General features: G+C 42.8%; 1 protein-coding gene across 3 annotated transcripts in view; it reads right to left on the bottom strand.

Annotated features, from left to right (window-relative positions):
- LRFN2 (leucine rich repeat and fibronectin type III domain containing 2) overlaps nucleotides 1–18,987 on the bottom strand; it is a 339,026-nt gene that overhangs the window by 242,357 nt on the left and 77,682 nt on the right. The gene's annotated exons all lie outside the window — the stretch shown is intronic.

Here is an 18,987-nt window from a genome sequence, read left to right on the forward strand (position 1 = left end):
GTCATGGGAAAAAAATTATCAATCCAAAAATGCAATTAGTACAGTAAGAAGCCCTGCGCAAAAACCCCACTAAATCTCCACAACATTACGCTTGGCTGCTCCCTGCTGCGAGATTTCATGACTAACAGCATAATAACCTCCAGAGACAGCGCTGGATTTTCCATGTTTTTAGAGTCTTAGCTTTTCTGATGGAAGCTTTTTTTGTGCTTAAATGCGACACAATTAAGTGACGTTCTAAGAAGGAGAATACATCCGAGAAAATCCCACCGGATTGTCCCCAGGCTGACTGTCAACAACATCAAAACAGCACAAACATTACTAGAAAGAAATTTTAATTGGAAAAGCTGAAACTGTTAAACATTTTTTTTAACCCCTTTAGAAACAGCGCCACCCTTGTATTGAGGCCGAGTCTTGTATTGCAACTCAGCAATATACAAGTGAATCACACTGGGTCATTTGATAATATTTTCAGACTTAAAGAGGTACTCCACTTGAAAATGTAAATGTAACCCTGTTGAATTCCTACCCATAGTCTAAGATTATGTGGAATAGGTTTCTATTACATGAATTGAGCAGTTTGCCTGCAGAACATCTTGTATATATTGTATTGTATATTGTATAGACCTTACAAGTAGGACAATACAGAGGGAGCATTACAGACCCCTGTATCAGTGTCCCCAGTATATTACCCCAGTATAGGGAGTGGTATCCCAGGTCCACAACTGTGCCTACTCTTCAGCTCCCCAAACTCTGCTTATACTGAGGTGCCAATACCCCTGGGAAAGCTGGGTGACCTCAATCATACTGACTACAAGATGCTGGGAAAGCTGGGTAACCTTCATCATACTGACTACAAGATGCTGGGAAAGCTGGGTGACCTCCATCATACTGAGTCAGAGTCGGGACAAAGGGTAGGCGAGGATAGGCGATGGCCTAGGGCGCCATCTAGTGGTGAGTTACAGGGGGTGCAATTTCAAAAGAAAAAAAATTACCAGAGGCTACTGTACTCCTGGTGGCCTCGGAGCGCTGCCCCTCCCTGCTCACATACCACCAGCACCCTCATGTCCTCCCTCTCTCTCCCCCTCCCGGACAGACAGTGTAGAAATTTCCTCACCCACAGCAGGATCATGGTAGAAACTAGAATGGAGTGTCTGGAGGGAGGTGTAAAGGACCTTTGATGACGTCATGGTCATGTGACCAGTGTGGGAGGCGCTATCTTCCTCTGCTAGGCTTTCTATGAGGCAGCTGGTTTCCCAGGTTCAGCAGGAGGTAAGCCACACTGAGGGCTCTGTTCTGCAGGTCAGGGGTGCGTGGGTGCAATGTTCTGCAGGTCAGGGGTGTGTGGGTGTGATGTTCTGCAAGGTCAGGTGTGTGTGGGGGTGTGATGTTCTGCAGGGTCAGGCGTGTGTGGGTGCACTGTTATGCAATGTTCTGCAGGGTCAGGGGTGTGCAGGTGCGCTGTTATGTAATGTTCTGCAGTGTCAGGGGTATGTGAGTGCACTGGTATGCGATGTTCTGCCGAGTCAGGGGTGTGTGGGTGCACTGTTATGCGATGTTCTGCAGGGTCAGGGGTGTGTGAGTGCACTGTTATGCAATGTTCTGCAGGGTCAGGGGGGTGTGAGTGCACAGTTAAGTGATGGGGAGAGCGGCCTCCTGGGACCGCAGGTAACGCTGCCACAAGAGTGCAGTGAAGAGAATGGATGTAACTGCGCTCTTTTAAAGGGTTGTAGTGATAGTGGGCATGATGTGGCGGTATTATGTAATGGTATCATTGGTGATATCTTCCTGTTTTGTTCAGAGCAGTATTCATGTAATATGTAATCACTGTATGGTGGTAGGGGGGTTATAAGAGAACTACCATATGTATTGGGGATCTTAATACAGTGTGGGGGCACATTCAGTACATTATACTTTGTAGGGAGCTCCAATTCTGATGGGGGGGGGGGGGGGGCATTTGCCTTCTCTGCCTAGGGCACCAAAACTCCTTGTCGCGGCCCTGTACTGAGTACAAAATCCTGGGAAAGCTGAACGACCTCCATCATACTGACTACAAGATACTGGGAGAGCTGAGCAACCTCCATCAGGCTGACTACAATATGCTGGGAAAGCTGGGTGACCTGAGTATACAGAGAGGGAGCAGAGAATCCTCTACATAAATCAATGCGCCTCTACATAGAAGTGGGAAGTAACCCATGCAAACACTGAAAGAACATACAAACTCTGTACAAATGTTGCCCTTGGTGGGATTTGAACCTAGGACCCCAATGCTGCAAGGCTACAGTACTAACTACTGAGCGACCATGCTCAGTGGGGAGTTTCTGACCAATCTGATTTGACTTGTTTTGTTTATCTCTAGTGAAAAGTACCAAATCAAATTTTTTGCACATGGCGCCATATCATCTATGGCTGAACCTATGGTCCTACCCACTGCCAGCTGATGACATTACAAACATTAAGAGTATTTTTTTTATAATTATTTTTGTTTTATTACAATGCACATTTTTATTCCTGTTCCTTACTCGGAGAAATGCTTGAAAGAAAATTAATTTGACAAAATCTGAATTTTTGCTCCATTGGTTCCTTAATCTCTTTTAACTATTTTAATGGTGGTAACTACAAACGATGTGGGAACGGCTCCCCGTGAAGTAGGCCGGAGATCGGGCTCACTTTGATGGAAAAAGAGGCTGATGGAGCTTTAAATTGGATATGTTTTTACCCTAATGACATAAAACATTCCGGATATGGGAGCGGACACTGGAACAATAGAATTATCCCTTTGTTTGCGACCAGTGATTGAAGACTTTTGACAGAAAACAAATGGGATCATTAATCATTAAGAGCGCAATGAAATCAGCCACTTTCTGCTTGAGTTGTTCTTATCTCGTAATTGTCATCATTATAATCATTGTTATTATTTATGCCGCATCATCCCTCTCCAAAGCATGGCCGAGCTAGGAACCTAAAGCAATTTACATGCTATTTACAGGCTATTCATAGCATGAAGGGGAAATAAAGTGGGCTAAATGACTACATTATCCTTGAAGTATGGGCCCCGGGTGATTGCAAGCTCTAAATTTAGAATTCTCTTATCATTTTGTATCATTGTCTTCAAAAATTTCTATTTTTGACCATAAATCATTCGCCTTCCCTTTTTTCCCCTGATGTGTTTAAGTGTAGTTATTGTTTTACGTATTGTTTCCATATAATCTGTACATGAGGAACAGATTGCCCATGATACAACCTATATGGCATTTTTCACCAGTTTTCTCCTCTGCAGGCCTTGAGTTAGTGGGTGTAGACTAGCTGCTATGATGTCTATATGCAGTACATATACATAGAAAACGAGATCCTGCTCTCCATATCTCTATAGCACACATTCAGAAGCAGCAGCAGCAGCATAGAGGATAGTTTAGAGCAGTACTGAGCAGTGTAACCTGTAAATCCACCACCAGGGGGAGATCTTATACATACAGTTATCTCTATAAGTCTCTTCAATCTGTTTTTGCTCTTTGAACTTACTCCCCTTCCTATCTCCCTACTTAATTCCTGTCCTTAGACCTATGTGCAGCATGCAGTCTAATGTCTTGGTGAGTTGCTAGTCTGTCACATAGGGCGAAATTTTACTTTTTTTAGGTGACAGTGTCTATTTAAAGTGTAACTGCCATTCCTTGCTGGTAGGTTCCTAAAATCCTGCAGCTCTGTGTCTGTTCGGGCGTATGCCGATGATGGAATTTCTCCAGCAGTGCCGTTTACTACATAGGGAGTGGCATTGCTGGATTAATTTTGTCCTCGGCACCCCATACCTGCAAACCACAGCCCCCCTCGGCACCTGTTGCCAACCACAGCCCCTCTGCACTTGTTGTCAACCACAGCCCTTCTGCACCTGTCAGCCACAGTCACCTCTGCACCTGCCAGCCACAGCCCTCATACCTACCAGCTGGGGCCCCCTTGGCACTTGCCAACCACAATTCCCCCTACACCTGCAAGCCACAGCCACCCTTCCATACTTAAAGCGACTCTGTACCCACAATCTGACCCTTCTTCCAAAACAGATCGTACCTTCGCATAGCTGCTTTTAATCCAAAATCTGTCCTGGGGTCCGTTCGGCAGGTGATGCGGCTATTGTCCTAAAAAACAACTTTTAAACTGGCAGCCCCGTGCCCAAAGGCTCGGGGCTTAGAATGTCTCTGCATTAGGCTGGCGCCTCCTCTCTGTCTCTCCTCCCCACTCTCCTCATCATTAGGAATGCTCCAGGCAGATTGTCTCCTATTCCTCAGCTGTGTGAATACTAAACATGGGCTGGATAGTTAGGCCACCCGTGCAATGTTCAGACAGGAGAAAATGTTCCAGTGGCATTCCTAATGATGAAGAGGGTGGGGAGGAGGGATGGAGGGGTGGTGCAAAATTAGGGCACATATACTCCCATTGGGCACGGGGCTGCAAGTTTAAAAGTTGTTTTTTAGGACAATAACTGTATCACCTGCCGAACGGACCCAAGGACAGATATTGGATTAAAAGCAGCTATCCGAAGGTACAAGTGGTTTGGGGGGGTCAGATTGTGGGTACAGAGTCGCTTTAAAGAGTTTATAAAAGTATGCATTGGAATATATGGGTGAAATATAGGGTGCTGCTTTATAGTAGGATTCTCCTTGTTGCCCATAGCAACCAATCACAGCTCCTAAAACAACCTGTCACAGCCCAGATTTCACTTTACTAAAGCAATATGAGAAATAAAAGTTGAGCTGTGATTGGTTGCTATGGGCAATGAGGAGAATCTTACTATAAGACAGCACCATAAACCTCTTCCTTAGGGCTTATCCCCACGTCCTGTATTTTACTGAGGTTACAGGAAGCCCTGTAGTGTAGTATGATAGATCGATATAAAGCTGGGAGCAGGGAAACTGTTTGAATCTCTGCAGCACTGTAATGAAGCAGCCGCGTGGATCTGTCATTACAGTGCTGCAGAGATTCAAACAGTTTCCCAGCTCCCAGTTTGACATTGATACATCATACTCGGTGGGGAAACACTCCACTGCAGGACTTCCCCACCTGTAACCTCCAACAAATATGGGAAGTGGTAAAAAGCCCTAAGTCTTTCTTGGATGCAGAGACCACCTCAATATGAACATGAATCAATGACGGCCCCCTAAGACATAAGCACTCGCGTAGCTACCATAGAGGCAGACCACCCAGCTGCTACGGGGCTGTGCAGCAGGGGGCCCAGGGCCAGCCCCGACATAGTGTGGTCTGCTCCTATGGGACTGCTCACACCAATATCCCCCCCCCCGGACAGCTGCCTTTGCCCACATCAGCCCCTGTCCCTGGACAGCTGCTGCCATCCACAACCCCCCCCCCCCCCCCCAGGACAGCCACCAGCCCGCCCCACCCCTCTGCCCAGGACAGCCGCTGGCTCCCACCAGCCTCCTGCCCCCAAACCCAGAGCTGGGCGAGTATTTGTGTTAATTGGGGGGGGGGGGGGTTGTGGATGAATCCTTGCTACACCCCGGAACATGAGTAAAGACATGGGGCTTAGCTGTCACATGACTTTGTGCCCTTGTCAGCTGTTTTGTGATAACATATAACACAGGAGTTATAAAGATATAATACGAAATGAAATAAATTCATGTAACTGAGTTTTACCTACAATGGTGAATATAATAAAATACAGGTATGTCTCATAATGATAACCACAATGAGCTGCTACAATGTAGAGACTATACTGTAACAGTGTCAGTAGGCGGCAGAAAGAATTAACAATGACCACGACTAAGTATGGCCGGCCTCACCAACATTCACTCTCAGTTTATCTACAAGCGTTAGGACGGGATTCGTGACGTTCAGATCCTTGAGAATTGCTGAGTAGTGTGATTCTCTATGCTCTTTACATCCTTGAACATCTACACCCTTCCCGAACCATGCACAACCCTGGGGGGCTCCTCCGCCCGTCCCCTTGTTGTGTTAATAAGACCCGACATCAGGACCGCAGCTATTTTCAGCTGATGAGCAGATGTGAATGTCATCTCCCGGCCATGGACTGTCAAGTAAATGCCCCCCAGCTCTCTGATGACAGTAGCCATCCCGAAACCACAATTATAAATTGCTCATCCTAAAGGAAGACGTCCTTTTAAGTCATCGGGGGTTTCCTGATTACTCTATATGAAGTCTTGTCGTTTGCCCATGGGGCTCGTCCTGTCTCCATTACTACATACCAGAGTCCGCTTTGCTTGTATACAGCTAATATACGCCGTGACCCATATATCCCTAGAATGCAAAATCCGCTTCTCAGGAAATGCCAAGAAGTCCAGAACGTCAATGCTCGTAAGACACAGTGAGCGCTCTCAAGGAACCCGTGCATACCTGACAGTGCAGTGTTTTTTATTCTACTGATTTTACCAGCTATAGTATAGGGCAGGCCGGCAAAACATTAGGCCCCAGAGGACGTCTTGAGGCTCCCCATGCTGTACACTTAAAAAACCACTTGCTCCTCTCCAACATGCGGCATCAAAGACTGACGTCTTAGCAGATGCCCCCAGCATGTGTACCCCCCACACCACATGCAAGAGAAGGAGGGGAGAGCGAAAGACCTAGCGGGGGATGTTCTGCCATCCGCATCTGTAATAGGAGAGAGTGGATCTATACTGCAGTATGACTTTTACTTGCTAAAATCCTACCCACAGCCTTGTAAAGTTTAGCCTTTAAAGTTGACCCCCTACCTACTGCTAGTTGTGCAGGCCTGCCATAGTGTCATGTCTACCAAAGACTTGTAGTATTGGATCAGCACTAATCATTTATTCCAGTACAATATAAAAAAAATCCCAACCTACATTGGCATTGTAGGCCTCATCCCTCCATGATGTCATCACCGCATAGGATCCATCCCTTTGTGGCCTCATGTGAACGGCCCAACCTGGAGGCCTACGCCTTGCTCCCTCCCACATGCAGTGACATTACTGAAATCCTCCTTCATATGGCCAGTTTTGATGATGTCATACAGGGGCGAGGCCTAGGTGCCGATGATGTCACATAGAGTGTGGGGCCTACAACGCCGATGTAGGTGAGAAGATGGGGCACAACAGCAGTGAAGCTCCACCCAGATAGCACTGTCCACCAACGATAACATTCATTTTTGAGTGGAGAGACCACCTAGAGATATAAAATGTCCAGAATATAAGCTTAAAGGGGAACTCCACATAAGGAAAACAGTTTTTCAGGGGAGGCGCTGTGTACAATACACACAAAGGATATATTCAGATGTGTCCATCCTCACCTTTCTTATGGTTCAGTTCATCCCAATGTGTCACAAGATGAATAGATCAGAATTGGAGGCAAAAATTAAAAATCTGATGTATTCCTTGTGTAATCTAAATGCAACAGATGTTAGAATCAGAATCTTTTGTTATTTTAACATACTCCATCAAGAGATGTATATGTGATATGCCTCTATGTGGCCACCCGATGGTGGTGATATGAGTTGCAGTCTGTTGGCTTTGCTAACATGTCCTGATATTACACTGAATATGCATCATGAAAAACTGGATTCCAGTAAATCCTTGACTCAATAGAAAGTTAATATTGGACACATCTGTATCACAGAAGATGAACATCGCCCTCCAGCCAGGCCAGGCTACGCTCACAGGTCACAGGAAATTACACAGTCATGGTCTTTATAATGTTCTGGAATAGATGTAACATTGCTCTTCAATAAGGATCCAATACAAAGGAAAATGCCATAGGACTCACTGACAGCTCTGTGTAATGAAACATGTAATGGAGCAGATGCTCTGCACGCCCTTGAAGGAAGTGACTGCATGCTGAAATAAATTTGCTTTATATCGACTTAATCATCATCATCATGAAAGTGAAATCCTGCAGTTTTCACATTGACCACTAAGCAATAAACTGACATTTACTGACACTTTTCACCTTGTTCTGTGTACACTGAAGGTTATAAGGAAAGGTAACCATTCTATTGTATGGCTGGGTTCACACTATGTATATTTGAGGCTGTATTTGGTCCTCATGTCAGGTCCTCATAGCAACCAAAACCAGGAGTGGATTGAAAACACAGAAAGGATCTGTTCACACAATGTTGAAATTGAGTGGATGGCCGCCATATAACAGTAAATAACGGCCATTATTTTAATATAACAGCCGTTGTTTTAAAATAACAGCAAATATTTGCCATTAAATGATGGCCATCCACTCAATTACAACATTATGTGAACAGAGCCTTTCTGTGTTTTCAATCCACTCCTGGTTTTGGTTGCTATACAGCCTCACAAATACAGCCTCAAATATACATAGTGTGAACCCAGCTTATAGCTGTATAGCTGCTCCAAGGTCTAGTTCCAGAAAGAGAGGAGAACAGACCTGTTTTTCATACTGCTAGTGTCCCTAGAAAAGACCCATAGGGAAACCAGAGACAAGGGAGATCTCACCCTTGCCTGCACTGAGGACAGACTAACTGAAAAGGACAGTCAACCACCTTGGGAAAGGAAAGGACAAGCTCAAGACTGATCCTACAGTAGAGCACAGTGCAAGTTCAGCCGCTCTTTCCTGACAAGTGCTCATCCTTTTAGGAAGGAAACTAAAAGCCAGCTCCACCCAGAGCAGAGACCTGGGACTTGTACTACCCCAGAAGACAGTCACCTGACACTGTGGGGCAGAAGGCGGTTAGGTGAGATGACTAGACTCATCCATACATGAGTATGAGGATTCTTCAAACACTTCTCAACACCTCACCACATCCCAGCAGAGTACATAGTACACTGGGCAAGGGCCCTCCTATCAAAACCCTATCTCCTGTTACAGTTTCTTGAGCACTGTTTGCAACTGTTTGCACTAAGACACATTTTTCAGGTAAAGTTTACAAGTTGTTTAACGTGGGACCTACACTTTGCACCTCATACCTGTCCTAACTAAGGTCCGGTTGCTGTGTTCAGGGGTGGGTGTTAATGCTCCTGACCACCATGACAAGTAGCCTCCAAAATACCAGAACCCACCAGCAGGCCCAACATCTGTACCAGCAATCCGGGGTAAAGCAGTGAAAGCAGACAGAGATAATTTTATATTTTAGTGTACATTTATACAAAAAATTTGGACCTCTGCATCAGAAAATAAAACGGTGCACGGCCTAGACTTACTTATGCATCTTAAAGGCTTGTCTGCACCTTTTTTTTCCTGGGTGGAGTCCTCCTGTATGTTTTATATACTTAGCCGATGACAGACACCTTGTCAGTAACATAAATGGACGGGACCGCAGTCATAATGCTCAGTAGATGTTTTACTAGCCAATGCTATAGATACTCGCAGCAGCTGGCATATATATTTTTTATGGCAGGTTGACTGTAAACACCGGCAGCTTTATATTATATTCACCCTACAAGAGAAGGAGCAATGGTGTAAAATTTATGACTTCCCTTCGAGTGGCCGGGGAGCAATACCACTAAGTGATAGACTTTTTGGAGATAAAATAATGTCTTTTCAGTACACTATGCGGTTAACTCCATGTCAGCACTTCCCGACCTCCTTCTTATTGTATTCTTGGCTCTGACATTACAAAGTATTGATGAAATAGAGTGGCTTTAAATACAGGATCTAATAGAAAAGGAGCGATCCATAAGGCGAGAGAAATTACAGAGTCTCTTAAATAGCACAAAAAAAATAATAATTAATACCGCTGGAGTTCTAATGTGTCTGGCAGTAAAGTAGTTTTTTTGTATATTTTGTTTACACATCCCTTCAGGGGACAGATGTTTAATGCTGCGCATGCGGAGGCCACACCCTCTCTGCATGTGGACACCCCCTCACTCCCCTCTGGTGTGAGGGTCGCTGAGGGACCAAAGGCGAAAAAGGTGTCCACATAACAAATAATAAAATTATTTGTATCTGGTCCCTCTGCACCAGAATATTCAAAATACATCAGTTCATAAATGTCCCCCTATATATTTCACTTATGAATGTCATAAATTTATCATATCTTACACCAGCAGACTAATGCACAAGGTATAGCTAATAATGGGTATAGACAAAGTGCTGTAGTGTCCCATACACTGTATACACAAACAGAAAAAGGGAATCTGCTCCCAATATCTCCACAGCACACCCTTACCAGCAGCAGCAGCATGGAAAACATTATAGAGCAGTACTGAGCAACACAAGCTGTGAATCCAGCATCACAGTAAGATTTAATCCTCCCTCATAAACTCCCTCATAGTCCCTGCAGTCTCTCTGCTTCTTTTCTCTCCACCCACAATCCCTTGCCCCCGTTTACTGCTTCTCTCCATAGACATATACAGACAGCATGAAAGCAAGCCCTCAAAGACCAGCTACTCTGTCTCTAGTTAGACTTGAGTACTTTTCACAGTGAAGGTTGAGTTTAGGTTGGCATAGGGAGCAGAGAAGGAGCCTTAGGCTATGTGCAGACTACATATTGGACCGGCCGCTCCGTGACCCGGCCGGGTAACGGAACGGCTGGTCTCTGAAAAGATCATCCTGGCCGGTACTGCAGTAATGGCCAGAGGATCTTTGCAGCCGCAGAGTCCTGATGCGGGCGCATCCGTGCGCGCCTGAATCAGAATTCCCCACTACTCACAATGGAGCGTGCGACCGGATCCGCTCGTTTCATAGTGTGTACTGACATGTCAGTTTTCTACGACACTACAAGAGTATACGCTCCGGACGAGATTCCATAGAAGACAAGGCAACGTATATTTTTGTAAAAAGTACTTTTACGAAAATATACGTTGTGTGAACATAGCCTTATACTGTATAAACATGGGTAAATGTAAGGATGTGACAAAGTGGTGAAAAGGAGCATTTGTGTTTGGCCATGACCACGGCCATACGGTAAGTGAATTTGCTGGATTTTTTTGGTGTTTTGCCATGGACTGGTCAACGTGTCTACAAGCAATGGTGCAAGTTACACCATCAGAGACGAGTTTCACGGCTTGTGGATCAAAATTGCTTCCAAACACAAATTGCTGCAGTGAATGAAGGTCCTTGCCAACCTGTTAGCGACTGAACATTGTGACAGGTTATTAAGGCCAGAGATGGAGTTACACCATATTAAATGAGGATTTTCATAATTTTTTTTTTAGGGGTGACTAATTTTTTGACTGGTGAGCTTATGTAAATTTGCCCCCTGTGGTCATGCAGTGGACTTGGAGTTCTGTATCAATTAAAAAGTTGGACTTGAAAACAATATACTGTAGAGGCAGTTTTACTCAGTTGCTCCTATCTCCTCAGTTGCCGCATACTAGCATTGATATTCACTGTCGGCAAACCCTTAGTACCAACTCCAGACATGAATATTTGTGGCTACCATATTTCTCTGTGGTGTCATCTGATTTCCAACAAATGTGACCTAAATCCTCTTTAACAGTAGAGATAGATCTGGAGAGACACGGCCATGTACTTTCCATAATGGACAGCAGCGAGGTCTCTTGAGATAAAGAGAACGAAGGAACCTCCCGGGTGGTTTACAGATTCCAGCCCCGCAGACTCGGATAAATTGTAATACAAGACGCAAAATGCAATTTCTATTGATTTTACATTTCGGTGGTGTTTAAAGCAAACAGCTAATATTCTTTGTTTTTGTGCTATCCGATAAAATATTACATATTTAGAATGAAATCAGAAAGAAATGCCGCCTCAATGAACCTTGAACTTCTTCCATAAAAAGTTGTTCTCGTGTTTATCTTATATTCCTATCTCTCTTTGCCTTCTTTTTCTGATTGTCTGCTTTGGCATCTTTGGTGGCTTAAGTATGTTTCTTGTGTTTAGTTTATCACATACCCATTATTGTTGGCCTGTATGATGTACATTTCTTGGGTGTGGTTTCCCATAGACCTTACACATCTTAAAGTTGGCCAAACTTGCACCTAATAGATTCAGTTGACTGTCTAATGCATATGGCAGCCCCCTGGCTCTAAACTGACAGATGATGTTGGTGGAGAGAAGGGTCAATGTGGTGGATTTTGGTAAAAAAAAAAAAAATTTACTCACTTCTCCAATCCTCCACTGCTGTTGAGGAGGCGAGGAGTTGTGGTGAGGAATCAACAAGGTTAGATTTCTTTTAATCCAATCTTCTTAACGTGTCAGGATAATTTGCATAATAAGAAATTGGCACTCAGAAACAAAACTCAAGAAAAGGTAAGGATGGGCACATCTCATGGCTGTTATTTAGTAATTAAATATCTGTTCCAACTAATATAGCAGAACCTGGAAACATTATGGGCATCCTGCTTGATCTATTTTATCAGTCATGATCCCAGTATATTGTCAGAAGTTGTTTATGCTACCAATCAAGTGTGAGTCGCTGAAAAGGACTACATGCTGATGTGGCTCTGCCCTTGTGCCGAGTTACTGGGAGCTGGTACCAGGCATTAAAGATGGATTTTTTTTTAAGCTGCCTTTTTATTGCTGGGGCCAGTTCACACTCCATCAGGGAGGTAATTGGTTCCCTTTAACTAAAATAAAGGAGAGGTAAGGATGGACACATCTCATATTACTGCTATTATTTAGTTGTTAATTTGTGATATGTTGAAATACCTAACAAAAGTTGGTAAGATTGGGCACATCTATAATAGGTGGCATAGACATCATCTGGCATCTTGAAATTCTATTATTTTATTCGCCTTCACTTGAAATAAAATCTGATCTCCTGATGCACTGGCTGCATATACATGGTCTCCTTATTTCCAGAAAAATCTTAAGATGTGGAAATATTCACGGAAAGATGAAACATAAAAGAAAAAAAAAAAAAAAACAACGCAGAAGACTTATAGAGCTTAAGGCTTTGGTCGTCAGCCCTCCCCCTGCCTCCCATAGCCATGAAAGAAATAATGATGTAGAGCGAGCGCACAGCCACCTTCTCTGATAATAACACAGGAGGAGGAGGCTTGACTGACTACTTCATACCGAAAATAATCCTTGTGAACTTCTCAGGAAGTGGATTAATATATTGGATATCTTCCCTCCCGCCCTGATTTGTTGTCTTTTTGGTGTCTTCTGTGGTTTTTAAATAAAAGAGATTATAGTCTGTGTATTGCCTGTCACTAAATGCGGACTCAACACGTTTCACCTGGCAAAAATAATTATCAATTGACGTGACCTCTTTTACGGTAAAAGTGTCATCCATAATAAGTAAGGATGGGTCAATACGTCTATATCAATTCAGGAATCAATTCCCAAATCACCCACCTTTGGGTCAATTGATTTAACCTTTGGATAGTTCAAAAGGACAAAAAATAAATAAATAAACAAAATAGGATTATGGGATTCAGGGCAAGAGAAAAGCTGACCATTATAAAGATATTTATACTAAAACTAATGTAGTGATCCATAGTGGGAGGTTTGATTATATGTGGGGATATCGTGGTTAAGGCTGTCATAAATAATTACTATTCATAACTTATCTAAGAGAAAGGTGAGGATGGACACATTTGTATAAGTTATGAATATTTTTAAGGGTCTATCCTTAATAGGCTTTCAATGTCTGATTAGTGGTGCTTTGACACCTAGCACCCCAGGCCATCAGTTGTTTATCACAGCTGAAGCACCCACAATACACCATGAACTGAACTGGAAGCAGAAGGATTCATACATGTAGCTTAGCTTCTATTGAAGTGAATAAACTGAACTGCAGTAACTCAATATGAGCATAGCAAAATGTAAAGAATCTTTTTCTTCCAACAACATTTGCTGTGCACTGCAGGTGCCGTGGGTGTGGTGAACAGATGATTGGTGTGCTGATGGTTTTTAGCACTACAATGACCAACTATCCTGAATATCCTGGATCCCTGTAACATGTTCACGAGTCATCCATTATCCATCAAACATTAACTACTGGTCTGGCGAACAAGCTGGATGCCGTTTAATCGAGGAGCCAATCTGCAGAAGTGAATGAATTCCCCAGTAAGTAAAAGAGCGAGTGAATGATTTAAAGATGTTCAGAATAAATCAGAACCATTAATGTTCATCCCATCAGCGTGAGAAGAAAACAGGAACAACTGCTAAGGGGGAAAAAAAACTCTCCACCAAGCCGTGCCAAATAGCGCTCATTCCCTGGCTGCTTTTACAGCCTGTTTTCTCTGAAATGTTGTGCTGCTTATTACTGGTTTAACTCCCATCTGCTGCATAACATAGAGTCTTAATATCCTGGAATAATCAACTCTGGAAGTGCAGGAAGCTTCATCCATCCTGTTTGTGCCAAATCCGTGATTGGGGGTCGTGTATTCCCTTTCCTAAGGCTCATTACTTGTTGCTTTACGCTGCTGGAATTGTTGGGATTTTTGGACTAAGAAATTTACTTTGTAATTAATTTAATTAATTAGATATAATTAGATATGGTGTCAATATTTTCGCTTCTGGAGTGACCATATTGGAGACATAGGAGACTTCTTAAGCAGTGTAAGAAGGTCGGGGGGTTGTGTGTTTATGGCAATGGATTAAACTTAAGGGATACTCCTGGCAAAAATCTTTTTTTTTTTTTTTTTCAAATCAACTGGATTTAGAAAGTTATATAGATTTGTAATTTATTTCTAATTAAAAATCTTAGTTGTACGGTACTTATCAGCTGCTGTATGTCCTGCAGGAAGTAGTGTATTCTTTTCAGTTTGATACAGTGCTCTCTGCTGCCACCTCTGTCCATGTCAGGAACTGTCCAGAGCAGTAGTAATTCTCCATAGAAAACCTTTGCTGCTCTGGACAGTTCCTGACATGGACAGAGGTGGCAGCAGAGAGCACTGTGTCAGACTGAAAAAAATATATCAATTCACAATCAGGTTTAGGACTCTGTTCAAGCTGGTGCATACAGAAGGGAACAATCCCACATAGAATATAACAATAGAATTCTCGGCACTCACCATTCAAGTTTGCTTGTAGTATTTATTGCATCTCAAAAATTAAACATAAATAGTACAGGACGTGTTTCGGCTCACGCCTTTATCAACTGCCGAAACGCATCCTGTACCATTTTATGTTTCATTTTTGAGATGCAATAAATACTACAAGCACACTTTAAGGGTGAGTGCCGAGAATTCTATTGTTATATGAAAAGAATACACCACTTCCTGCAAGACTTAAGATTTTTAAATAAAAAGTAAATTACAAATCTAGTTAATTTTATGAAACCAGTTGATTTAAAAGAAAAGGATTTTCGCTGGAGTACCCCTTGAAGAGAAAACTGTCCATATAAAAATTGAGTCAGAAAATGATGGAGAACATTGAACAAGAATGGGATACTAGGAGTGACCATGAGCATAATGATAATGTGTGAAGTGTTTAAATGGCTTATATCAATAGAGAACAATGTATAAGGAGACAATAAAAAGATATCTGAAATATCTGGGGGAAAAAAAAAAATTAAATCCTATTGTCATAGGAAAGAAGACAACACACAATGTACAATGGCAAGAACATAGAACACTGTGGACTGATCGCCGTTATCCTTGTCATAGAACAATACAATGAATGAATCATATAATAATACAATCAATAGGAACACACTGATCAATGCCAAATATTTATACAATTACCCCCAAGGATACAATTATGAACAAACCAATTAACTGACATTGCAGAGTTCTATGCCTATTCTTACTGATACAATGATACTACTACTATTGTCTCGAATGATGGAAATTAAAGGGGTTATCAGGCGCTACAAAAACATGGCCACTTTCTTTCAGAGACAGCACCACTCTTGTCTCCAGTTTGGGTGCAGGCTCCATTGAAGTAGATGGAGCTTAACTGCAAACTGCACCTGATTTGGAGACAAGAGTGGTGCCTCTCCTTTATTTTAGTTAAAGGTGCCGGATAACCCCTTTAAGGGCACTGGGTGATAAATGTTCACCTTATATAATGTATAGCGGTTTATATATAGAACTGATCTACATAAAATAATTGAATCATTTTGTAAATACATAATTCTAAGGCTAGTAATTGGAATCAGCATGACAGGGGCTACATCACTAACCCATATGTAACATGCTTTAAAACCTCTGGAATAGTGAGTGCAGCTCTGGAGTATAATACAGGATGTAACTCAGTATCAGTAATGTAATGTATGTACATAGTGACCCCACCAGCAGAATAGTGAGTGCAGCTCTGGAGTATAATACAGGATGTAACTCAGGATCAGTAATGTATGTACACAGTGACCCCACCAGCAGAATAGTGAGTGCGGCTCTGGAGTATAACACAGAATGTAACTCAGGATCAGTACAGGATAGGTAATGTAATGTATGTACACAGTGACCCCACTAGTAGAATAGTGAGTGCAGCTCTGGAGTATAATACAGGATGTAACTTAGCATCGGTATCGGATCAGTAATGTAATGTATGTACACAGTGACTTCACCAGCAGAATAGTGAGTGCAGCTCTGGAGTATAATACAGGATGTAACTCAGGATCAGTACAGGATCAGTAATGTAGTGTATGTACACAGTGACCCCACCAGCAGAATAGTGAGTGCAGCTCTGGAGTATAACACAGAATGTAACTCAGGATCAGTACAGGATAAGTAATGTAATGTATGTACACAGTAATCCCACCAGCAGAATAGTGAGTGCAGCTCTGGAGTATAATACTGGATGTAACACAGGATCAGTCCAGGATAAGTAATGTAATGTACGTACACAGTGACCCCACCGGCAGAATAGTGAGTGCAGCTCTGGAGTATAATACAGGATGTAACTCAGGATCACTACAGGATAAGTAATGTAATGTGTGTACACAGTGACCCCACCAGCAGAATAGTGAGTGCAGCTCTGGAGTATAATACAGGATGTAACTCAGGATCACTACAGGATAAGTAATGTAATGTGTGTACACAGTGACCCCACCAGCAGAATAGTGAGTGCAGCTCTGGAGTATAATGCAGGATGTAACTCAGGATCACTACAGGATAAGTAATGTTATGTATGTACACAGTGACCCCACCAGCAGAATAGTGAGTACAGCTCTGGAGTAAAATACAGGATGTAACTGAGGATCAGTATTGTAATGTACACAGTGACCCCATCAGCAGATAATGTTAATCCTTACTGTGTCTGCAAGATTCTCTATGGAAACTAACTTTCTTTAGTAGAAACATCAAGCATACTCTAGGACCCAAAGACAAAAGTAAGGATCAGCACAAACTAAATCACAACAGCTAAATAAACAGGTAACTGAGACTGACCATAGCAACTGCAAAATACAAACAAGAATACAAATGAGAACCTCTGGAGTAACTAAGACAAAGCTTGACTAAAATAAGACATTAGCAGAAAGAATGCCACTTTAATCTAGACAGAGTTTGCAATTAAGATAGCTGATCCAGAGCAGTGGATCAACTGCAAGGCAAAGCAAGTGCCCCAAAGACAATAACGGACAAGTGAAAACAAAATAAAAGCAAGATTCCTGTTCTTTGTAACACATACAATAGTGGAGCAGCATGATAAAATCTAATCTGCCTGCAGCCACCACTAGGGGGAGCTCACTGCATAAGAATTTACTCAACCTAGTAATACATCTGTATGCAGCGAGCTTTCCTTAGTGGTGGAAAGAAATATATTTTTTGGGGGATGAGGGAGTTTTAGAACAAAGTGCTACAGTGCTGGCAGGGCTTCCTTAAAGGGAATGTAGACCATTTAGGCCATTGATATCAGTAAATTGAAAATCTTTAATTGCCTTTATACATAAATGCAAAGCTTTACATTTTTTTTTATCCTTTTTTTCTTGTTTGCATATTAAGTCTAATGTTGCGCAGCGTTCGGGGAGACATCAATGGTGCGCAGATGGCAGCCAGCGTTTGATGTCAGATAATAGATGTAATATTTATGTGACACAGACAGGACACAGTACATGTGTAATGAGACTTCCACCGTGTAGCATACAATATTTATGTCACTGTTCTGACAAGGTTTTTGTGTTTCTTTTCATGTAAAATTAAAGCTGCGATACAACAATGTCCACTGCCAAGGCCTGTCGGCAACCATGTGACTAACACGGGCGTTTACGTCATACGTGGGTGAATATAGAGAGGCCAGTGGTGGTTGTGACATACAGGGATGTTCACTGGGGGTGGGGTAAGGACTGTGAGCCTAAAAGGGATGGTTTATTATCACCACTGAGGCGCTGGATATATTGCAGATGTATGTGACACCCACTGTTTAGTATACCCACAAAAACTACAATAGGGTTGCTCGTGGAGCCTCTCGAAAAACAGGACTAGCTAGATATTTCTCCGGGAAGGACCCAGCCAAGGGATGGCTCCTGTAGGGAAACCCCCAAAATGACTATATTAAGTGACCCTTTAAGTCAATGTAATGACAAGGGAAAAATCAAGACCAGCTATCCATCCACAGACAGCTGTTTCAGAGTGTTGTCCCTCATCAGTGTGGAGCAGGATTGTGGCTAGGTGAGAGCAATGCCTGGTAGAGCCATACAGGAAACAGATCACTGATCTCAGGGAGACCAGCCAAAGATAACACTGCCGGCTGCTGGTGAAAATGCTCAATGTAGTGAAAACCTAGGTGCATTGCTCCCTAGCAAACATGAATATGCAAAAGAAGAGCCAGTGGAGCCTCAATAAAGAGTATTGAAACACAGGACTAGAGAGATATCCCTCCAAGAAGGACCCCGCCAAGCCCTGAGATCTGCTTTCCCTGAGATAAGTGATCTGTTTCTTTTGTGGTTCTACTAGGCATTGCTCTCACCTATCTAGAATCCTGCTCAACACTGTTGTGGGGCAACACCCCAAAACAGCTGTCTGTAGATGGATACCTGGCCTTGGTTTTCCCTAGTCATTACATTTAATTATAGAGCCACTTAATATGGTGGTTTCCCTACAGGAGCCATCCCTTGGATGGGTCCTTCCTGAAGGAATATCTGGCTAGTCCTGTATCTCAAGACTCTTTAATGAAGTTCCACAGGCTCTCCTCTTTCATATTTATGTTTCCCAGGGAGCAATGCACCTAGGATTTAACTGCATTGAGCGT

The sequence above is a fragment of the Dendropsophus ebraccatus genome, chromosome 15, assembly GCF_027789765.1.
Source record: "Dendropsophus ebraccatus isolate aDenEbr1 chromosome 15, aDenEbr1.pat, whole genome shotgun sequence".
NCBI lineage: Eukaryota > Metazoa > Chordata > Amphibia > Anura > Hylidae > Dendropsophus > Dendropsophus ebraccatus.